The sequence below is a fragment of the Hibiscus syriacus genome, unplaced genomic scaffold, assembly GCF_006381635.1.
Source record: "Hibiscus syriacus cultivar Baekdansim isolate YM2019G1 unplaced genomic scaffold, ASM638163v2 tig00110678_pilon, whole genome shotgun sequence".
In the NCBI taxonomy this organism is placed as follows: Eukaryota; Viridiplantae; Streptophyta; class Magnoliopsida; order Malvales; family Malvaceae; genus Hibiscus; species Hibiscus syriacus.
The window spans coordinates 161,680-172,186 of record NW_024062822.1 but is presented as its reverse complement, the minus strand read 5'-3'; the positions used below and the strand labels follow the sequence as shown (position 1 = coordinate 172,186).

Here is a 10,507-nt window from a genome sequence, read left to right as displayed (position 1 = left end):
TAGTTTCAGCTTTTTATTAATGGTGTACAGCAAGATGAAGTTGAACCAATTTGCAGTATTAACAGTATTCCTTTTTCTCTTTCATTTTCCCTTAGGTTAAAAAGAAGAATAAGACTGTCCCAATACCAATGACTGCCTCCTTCTTCACAAGCACAGTAGGGTTTTCTTCTTTTTTCCCGCCTAACAGCAAGTTGAGTAAATTAAAGCAAAGTACCAAAGCTTTTGGATGAGCAGAGATGAGACACTCAATAACAGAAAAGCCAGTTTTTGGGACCACAGCCATTGATGGATGCCCTACAGAGCCAAATCTACTCCACTGTTGTTTCCTGCACAAGATTTATCTCGGTTTTCTGCTGCTTCACAGTCACAGGCACAGTGGCCACACCCTAGGTACTATGTACCTGCCGATATAGACACATGCTTCCACTAATGCCATAACAAATCCCAATGGTCCTAAATGTCATTTTATTTTGGTTTTTCGTTTCAAGGGAACAACTGTTGTGTGCTTAGTCATTCATTGTTCTTCTTTCTTTGCTTGTTGTTACTTCCTGTATATATTAGCGAGCATACTGTGTTTTCACTACATTTGATTCGCATGCATGGCAAGCACAGTTGGAACTTGGAGCTTGTCAAGGACATCTCACATGCATATTTTTTTGCTTTTTACACTCTATATTTGTAAACCATAATATGTTTTTGATCGAATTGTTTACAGTTTCCATGTTGTCTGATGTTTGTATTAATTCAAGGGAATTTCCCTACTGTAAAACCAAGAAACACAGATGTTCTATCACATCGTCTTCCCTGAAAAGACTTGACAAAGGCAACGATGATGTGAAATGATCTCTTTCCCAATGCAAAAAGTACCAGTTTAATGCATTCTTTCATTGGTTAGTCGGAAATCTCATTTCCGATAATGTTTTATTATCAATAGTAGATTTTTTGGGTATATTACCGGGAATATCATTACCCCTTCCTTTAAGTATTTTTGGATTACCGACGTTTTGGGCTAAAATACCCTTAAAAAATTCAAAAATATTATTCTTTGTCATTGAATAATAAAAATTCTACGAAGTTTAAATTATAAATTTATCCTTAAACAAAAACAAATCTATAATTAAAATTTTATATAAAGTTAAGGAGTTAAAATAAAATTTTATAAAATAAAATTTTACCATTTCATTAAACCTTTTTATATTTTCAATTTTGTAAAAACAATTATATAAATTTTATGAATTTAAATTTTTTAAAAAAATATATAAATATTTTTCAATTTGTTAAAAAACAAATATATAATAAGAACAATTTCGTTAAATATGCATTTCAATAATCTTTTATTCTTTTAACCAAACACGGTAATATTGCATTCCTGCTAAACCAACCAAACACAAAATACAACATTATCAGTAATCTTATTCTCTGATAATTTTTTATTCCCAATAGTAATCTTACATTTCATGAACCAAACGCACCCTTAAATTTTTTTTTTTGGGATTCTCTCGTCAACTGTAGCTCAATCAATGAATGGGATACCTAAAAGGTTAAAGACTCCATTTAGGTAGACAGCATATAAGAGACATACATATTAAGTTGTAAACAATTTCTACTATTTAATAGATTTAATCAAGAAATTCCGACCATTGACAATATATTTCTACCATAAGAAAACAATAAGCATTAAAAGGACCAAAATAAGCCAGGATTAACCACTTTGTTTCTAAAATTCATGGAAAACAATGAAAGATGGTCTGTAACCTAACACAAGTGCAATCTAAGTTTTGACAGACCTTGAACTTAGCAATAAAACAATGCAGCTGGAATTAGGTACAAGCATTAATTGAAACATTAATGCAATATAATTAAGCATATCCTGGAAAGCATGCAATTAAGAAGGGGAAAAGACAATACTCTCGTAGAGAGATGCCTTTCCTCTCTCTCTCTCTATATATATATATATATATATAATATTTAAAATATTTTTTTAATAATCTAAGATAATTATAAAGTAATATAAGTTTAGAAACGAAAATGTTCAAGTTTAGAATTTTAAAAAAACAACTCTTTCTAACGCTAAATTCATTATGAGTTCATAATATTTAGAATATCTAAATTCTGGATCCTTTAAATTTAAATATAATGTATATTTAAGTAAGGTTCGGTGAGGATATAGAGAAACGGAAGCAGTTCAACCAATAAGAAGAATGCAGGGAATGAATATATACCACTGCAATATGCACTAATAATAACAGGTTTGTTGCAGGAAAAAGGCATTAAAACAAGGAGCAAATGATAAGAAATATTTCCCACTTTATCAAATTAAGTCACATCAATGCAATACGTTAAGATGATCACATCAATCTGTATAGATAATAAAAATACATAGAGAGGGAGAGGAACGATGGGTTTGTTTAATGTTTCACTTTTTGAACATGAAAGCTATCTAGCTGAGTTCGCTCAAGAGTCATGCATGGCTGGAACGCCCACACCGTGATAGGTGAAAAATAGGTAGTCATTGCAGTTTGTCCAACCAAAGAAGAAACCAGTATTTGTCATCGTTTTGTAAACCAGAAACCATACGGAAAACAGGGAAAGAATAATTTATATTGATGATTTGAAACAAAAGCATTCAATTTACCTCAAGAAATAAATGAACACATCTCCGCCATCTCTCTCTCTAGTCCTTTTCTTAAGATCTTGGATTTGGGAAAAACTGCGTACAGCCATGAAAACGTTGAGTGGAGTTGCATATAGAGATGAAGGCTCTAAAACTGCGATGGTGGCTGCTGAAGTAGAAGAAGCAGCTTTTACACTACCGGCACTGGCATTAGCTGCAAAGGTAGCCGCGCTGGTGGTGGCACAACTCTCACCAGGTGCTGCTGCTTCTGTTGTTGCCGCCATGTTGTTGTGGTCGCTATCCGACTCAGGGCCTTGATCGTAAAGAATTCCCTTGAAAATATGCCCTCCGATGCTCACTGCCGTTTGATAAGCATACTTTTCGTCGGCATCGTCAATGCTACTCACTGTCACGCATCGAAACACTGCGTGAGAGCTCACTTCTTGCGGAAAAGTCCCCAGTTGATCTAACCCTAAAATACAACAAAAATAACCATGGCCAGCAACAAAGTCAAACCCTTCGTTAGATTTGATAAGTAAAGCAAAAAAGAGGGTTTTCTTTATATCGAAGGTTAGCTTAATTTTAGTGGAAAGCAAAGGGAAGAGAGCGAAGTGGAAGCAAAGGAAGAGGCAAAAAATAGTTTCTTCCCTGTCCATTACTACAAAACGTAAAAGGAAAACAATGAAAAGAAAAGCTGCTGCAGGGTTTACTGTGGATGTCGAATACAACACGCAATTCAATCGATATATCTCTTTGTAGAAAATTTTCCTTCTAAATGCATAAAAAAGAACCAATCTTTGAGACTGTAAGTGATTCACTGAGAGAGTATACTAGATATAGTTTACATCAAATACATATATATATCACCAATAACATCACTGCACCTGACATGTGTGTTGGTAAACGAATGCAGGCAAGGGAAGAAGGTGTTCGATTCTCTAGTTGTCTTTTGGAATTCTCTCCACGATGCTGCTGCTGCTGCAAAGCAGGAAGATTTTGTTGCCTTTCACGGCGCTTACAAGCTGGAACCCAAGTGCTTTTAACATGGGTCTGGCAATCAAATCCTCGGCTCTTACAACAAGTTCTACACCTCATGTGAAGGCAATCTTTTTTGGCTGTATTCCCACAATCTTGGCAATTACTACTTCTCCCCGTCATGAACTCCGATCTCGAGCTCGAGGAATCATCGAGACGTTGATTGAGCTCCTGCTCGGTCCAACACCTAAACCAGCTGCCGATGAACAAAGACCTCGCTGCTGCTGCTGCTGGCATAGCTCGAAACCCTTGTAAGAAATGTCCTCATTTTTGTACCAAAACCAGTTCTCGGGTTGAATTTCTCCACTGTTAATTTCTCTTCCTCCTAGTGAGAAAAAACCGGCCATTGTTGTATCTTCTCGAAGTGATTATCCATATCAGAAACTCACTTCTCTGTTTTGATGTTTTTACAACCCGATTTTTCCAAATGGGTGCACATTGCAGTCCTTGTTTTCCCCCGAGCAACCGCCAATTCTCTCTCTATCTATCTCGAACGTGTTTACACTTTATGTCATTACCTAACTATTACTCTTAAACCCACTGAAAGTGTCTAATACCAGTTTTTTTTTTTGTATCGTTTATTGTCCGTGAAGCTGGTTCTGTTGGAGGTGCTTCAAAATTTCCAATACTTATCTAAATCTCTTTTCAATCTTCCACATCTGATGAACAAATCAAAACCCAGAAAGTGAAAAAGAATGAGAAATTTGACTTAAACATTTGCAGTTGCTGTTTTTTTCCCCTTATTTATTTCACTAAAATCCAGGATGTTTTCTTCGTTTGGCTTAGGGATTGTTTTAAAAAAAATCCATCGATCAGCTGTTGTCAGGCCCCGTTTCCATTCCTGTCTAACGGTCAGATCATCGCCACGTGTAATCCCACCAGCTTTGTTCCCGTAAAATCCGCTGCGTTTCCTTTTTAGGGTTGCTCGAGTATTTCTGCTTTCAATGAACAAAATCAGTTTTCTTTTCCATAAAAAATTAATTATTAATATATGATTTCATTGATATTTAAATGATTAATTAAACACACATGTTAACATATGTAATTAATAACTTATCTTTTCTAGGGGTGTAAATACTTTGACGATATGTTAATCTATATCCTCTTACCTACCACACATGGCCTTTGTGATGCTCAAAAACATAATACAATAGAAATTAGAGAAAAAAAAGACAGCCTTTTTAAGATGTTTTCAGTTTTTATTCTTTATAGATATATTTTATCAACTATTGTAGTTTACAAAAAAAACATGTTTTATACAAATAAAAACAATTAATTTTATTGAGAAAAAAGAAAGACATCCGGAATTATGACACAAGTCTACAACCATAAATATAAACTAAACATTTAATTATGATATATTTCTATAATCATTAACATAATAAACTAGTCACTTAAAATCAGGGACGGGCATAGGATTTTATGATGAGGGGTGAACTTAAACTTAAGGAAGATGAATTAAAATTCTAAGGGCGAAACACATTTTCAAGAGGAAATGCATAGAAAAAAAATATATGGTAATTTTAAATTTTTATGAGGGCAATTGTCCCCACCCGCCCCCTCGATGCAACCCTGCTTAAAATCGTGCAATGATCTTTTAAGGAAAAGGTTAATAATTTATCCAAAAAACAACGAACATAATATAGATATGAAATGATCTGACTGTATTGATAAACAAATTATAACAAGGAATTAAATTATTGAAAGGTTGTCGACAATAGTAAATCAAAGTCAAACATCATTAAAAAATTATCTTTGAATGCTAACCATATCTAAATTTAATTTGAAGACTCAAAGCATGAAAACTCATGAAGATAACAAATAAGCAACTTCTTGTTATTTAATGCAATAATTATATTTTAATAAACTAATATAATACCGTTATTTTTAATATTTAATGTGATATCTACATTTTGATAAATTTTTCAAATTATCACGAATACTTTGATAAATCATCCAATGTAATACTTCAATTTTGTTAAAAATGCCAAATATGGTACTTGAACTATAATTTGTGTATATACTGGTACGCAGACTAACATTTTAAGTGAATTTATATATAAATTATCATTTAATATGTTTATTGTAGTACTTGGGTTAACAATGTTAATAAGTGCCAAATCAGTTAGAAAAAATTCCAAGTACTGTAATAAAATACAAGTAATATTCGAATATCTTTTTGGATATTTTATCAAAATATATGTATTACATTAGATATTTTCAAAGTATATGTATTAAGTTAAATATTTGTTAAAATATAATATGGTATTAGACGAATAAAAAATCATATATTTAATACATTACCGAATTACATGTATCAAATGTAACACGATCACTATTCAAAATAACTTTTGAAGGTTGGTTCATATGTCACAGTATTTGCTCATTGGGAATGGCCCTTTTCTTCTAACATTTTCGAGTACACTACGAAAACCAGTTTTGTCCCAGCATAGCTTTAAAGTAAACTTTGGTGACGGATCAGCCTACTTTGCCTTCACAAAAATAGCACTTAGATTTAATGGATATACATACTACATATGCACTCAAAATATCTCAAAGCACTTGACTAATTGTTATAAATTGTTTTATCTTAATAAAAATATTAAGTTTGAATTATTAAGAAAATATCAATAATAAATATCTGAAGAAAAATTATTATTATTATCATATATCATCATCATCATCTTATCTAACTCAATGAACTTAATTTTCATTTAAAACATTCAACAACAAAAAAAACAGAGATTCATTATATATTAAGGTTTAATACTAAAATAAGTACCTAAACTATATCGTTTTCCCAAATAGGTGCCTAAACTATTTTTTGACTCATCCAGTGCCTAACATTATAAATTTTACCCAATTAGATGCATGGACTGTCAATGGCGTTAATTTCCACTGTTAAGTGACGTCACAATCTGATGATTTTGAAACTTATTTTTTAAAATATTAAAAATATTATATTTATAAGAAAACCCATAATTTATATTAAATTATAAAATAATCCTCAAATCCTAAACTTTACCAGCCGTCGTCTCCCTTTTCGGCCATAACAACCGTCGCTGGCGTAGCCCATGCCATCCTCATAGTAATACACCATCATATTTTCATCGATTGGCCATCGAAATCGCGTGAGATCATGATTTTCAACCTACGGTTTGTAGAGTACAAAACGTCAATTCGTCATCGATCAGTCACGATTTCATAAGGGTTTTGGTCGCCGAGGGGAAGGGAGGTCGGGTGGAGCTTCGTCGAAGGAAAAAGGCGGTGGCATGCGTAGGTTTAAGGGTTGAAATAAAGGTTTTCAAAGTTTTGGGTTTATTTCAAAATTTGTGTTTTCTTTTTTTAAAATATATATATTTTTATTTTTAAATAAAAATTTTAAATTTACTAGCATGTGACACATGTTATTAAACGAAAAAATTAACACCGTTTACTGCCTGAGCACCTAAATGAGTAACGTTTGTAACGTTAGACACCTAGATGAATAAAAAATAATTTAGACACCTATTTGGTGAAAAATGTATATATTTGTACTTATTTTAATATTAAGCCTATATGTAAACCTAAAAAAAGTATGAATCTTAATATTTTATAGATTTATCTAAAAATATATTTGTGGCTAGGAAGAAAAAGGACATTTTTACTAAAAAGCATCCAAAGAATCAATAATTACTTATTAGACACCTATTGATCAAATGTCATCGATCTAACACACATTTGCTAACATGGACGGAAGGCACGGATCACCAAACGCACTTTCTCTGGGTTTTCATCCGAGTTGGCGCCATACGGGCAAAGTGTGGATCACCATCCACGCCTTCGTGGTAAAGCTGACACACGATAGAAGGAACAGATCATCATTCGCGCCTTCCATTATTCACCTTGAATTATTGGGTACTTCATTATTACTCGAGCCTTAAAGTTCGACGACTCACGCATCCCCATCCCCAATAAAAACCCACAAATGCAAACATCAAACCACACCAAAATTACTTTCACAATTTTCCTTCTTCAATTCCTTCTATAAAGCTAAGTAGATTTTGTTATAGTTCTTATAAGGTAAAATTATTTTTTATTATATTATATTTATTTTATATTTAATTATTTGACCAAATTTTTTGTACTAACTATTTCATATTATTTTTTGCAGTTGTAAAATGGAAGACGAGATCAAATCTCGAGACATTTTGCCGATACAGTAATGATATTAAATTGTGTTATTTAATTTAATGTGAAAATTAAAGTCTTGATGGGTATAAGAGCAAGCTGCTATGACATGGGAGTATGGATACTTCAGAGCTTGAAAAAATACACTGTCACACCACTTGTCTTGTAGATTAACTCTGAACAAGTTAGCTTCAATCCCTTGAAGAGGTCTTGGCATTTCTGTGACACAAAATAATTCATGGGTTTGAGAGAAATTTGTTACAAACATTCCATTTGAAGCAGCAATTCTTTTTTGTAGACTGCAGCTAATCTTGGGTGATAAACATGATCGTTTTGCATCCAAGTTTTAGCTTGTCCCCCGAGCTTGGCAAAAAGCATACCAAACAAAAATACATCATTTTAACCAAAGCTGTTACTGGTAAATTACGCCCCCTTTAAGGTCGAATTGATAGCCTCAACCAAGTTGGTTGTCATGTGTCCATATCGATATCCACCATCATATGCATTTGTCTATATTTCTTTGTTGACGAGGCTAATGTAATTGTGTCCTTACTCATTTTTTACTCGTAATCTTGAAAATGGACTCAAAAGTTTGAGGAAGTAGTTCGTAACCTGAGCATCAAATGTAGTAATTAATGTCAAGTTCTCATAAAAAATTAAAATGATGAAGAAATGAAATTAGGAATTGTGACATATCCATGCGTATAAGTAATTGGTGTTGATCATTCTTCTTGAACTTTCTATGATAGTTTGTTGTAATATGTTGGATACATTACCGATGTTGGGCATAGGGTGGTTGCCACATTAGACCTAAAGACTCCATTACTGCTTTGATCCCAGCTTTGTGATATGAAATGACATAGATTTTTCCCTTGTGACAACATGTAAACATAAGTTTTTGAGGAAAAAAGCTAAAACATTTGTATCTTCTCCTTCAACAAGGGTAAAAGTAACTTGAAGAATGTTGTGATTATCATCTTGGACAACTGCCAAGAGTAGAAATTGCTTGTATTTTCTATACAAGAATGTCCCATCAATTTGGACCACAGGCTTGCAGTATTTCACAGCATTAATGCACTATGTGTAAGTCCAAAAAGGCCAGTAGAATTGGCATCGATCGCGAAGCACTCGATCATTTTGGTATGCATGGCAAGTTTCGAAGTCGACTATTATCCCAAGATTCAATCTGCGCACTATGTTGAAAACATTTTTGTATTTCGATATAACAAATTAGTTTAAATAAATTTTAAGATTTTACAAACGATTTTCTAAATATATTCGATTCAATTAATCGAATATCAAATTATTACTCCAAGTCTTTTAAGATTAATTTCAAACCTTACTAAATGTGTAAAATTGTTTTGAACCAAAAATCAAGCCTAAAATCAATTTTTCAGAGTGATGCACCGATGCATCAATGCCATGCATCGATGCACCATGACTATGCACCGATGCACATTTCATGAAACATCGAATGCACCATGCAGCATGCATCGATGCACTCTGGCTATTTTGAAACATCGAATGCACTTGATGCATCGATGCTCTCTTAGTGCACCGATGCACTAAGGGTCCAACGGTCAAAATATTTGAATGGGTATGCATCGATGCACTGACGCTCCCAATTGTTTTTAATTAATTTTTTCACACTTAAACGGCTATATTGACTCCATTAATCATCCCCAACGTTCAGAAGTGATTCAAGGTGTATTTAAGCAAGCTTAGAAGCCATTGATCAATAATAATAAACATCAAGCAACTAGAATCAAGAGAGAATCAAAGAAAAAGCATCAAACCTCAAGTTTGAGCATTTCAAGCCTATTTTTCATTCAATATTCATTTTGCTTTCAAGAACACTTATTGTGCTCAATTGTATTCATTCTTGAGTGTTCTTTTCTTTGTTCTAGAATTGTGCAAACAATTTACCTTGTGAGGATTTCCTTGTAAGTTTGCAAATTTGTATTGTTCTCTTTGGGAGAGAGTGTTCTCAAGAATTTGGGGTATAATTCTTGAGGGTTTGTAAGGTTACTCTTTGTCCTCAAAAGAAAGACAAATTAGTGAATTTGTGGAAAATCCTTAGTGTGGATAACTAAGGTAGTGGACGTAGACTTTGGTTGAGAAAGTCGAACCACTCTAAATCGCTGTGCAAATTTCTTTCAATTTTCTGCAAAAGCTTCCACCAAAAATTTTAATTGCCAATTCACCCCCCTCTTGGCCATATTCATCAATCGATCAACTCAACAATCGGTATCAGAGCCTAACTCATTTGAAGGATTAATCGCCTCTTGAGTCGATTCGGGAAGAGTTACATCGATAATAAAAGTCATCAATGGCCTCCACTTCAAACTTCAACTCCGGTCTCGATTCGATGCCCGTCAACAAGCCTCATTTCTTCAATTGGGCTAATTATGCCTATTGGAAAAATAAGATGATGTACATTCAAGCAAGTGGCATAGGAGCATGGAATGTTGTAGAAGAAGGATACTTCAAGCCTCTCACTCATCCAAGATTATGGAGTGAAAGAGAGACAAAAATGTTCCAGCTCAACTCCAAAGCCATCCATATCATATTTTGTGCTCTTGGACCAGATGAATACGAAGAGTTTCATCTTGTACAACCACCAAAGAAATATGGGACAAACTTCAAGTCACTCATAAAGGTACTGATGAGGTAAGAAATCTAAAATTA

At 33.4% G+C, this 10,507-nt stretch overlaps 1 pseudogene; it reads right to left on the bottom strand.

Annotated features, from left to right (window-relative positions):
• Positions 1 to 2,406: 2,406 nt before the first annotated feature.
• Positions 2,407 to 4,084, bottom strand: LOC120138112 (annotated as a pseudogene).
• Between the last annotated feature and the right edge of the window lie 6,423 nt (positions 4,085 to 10,507).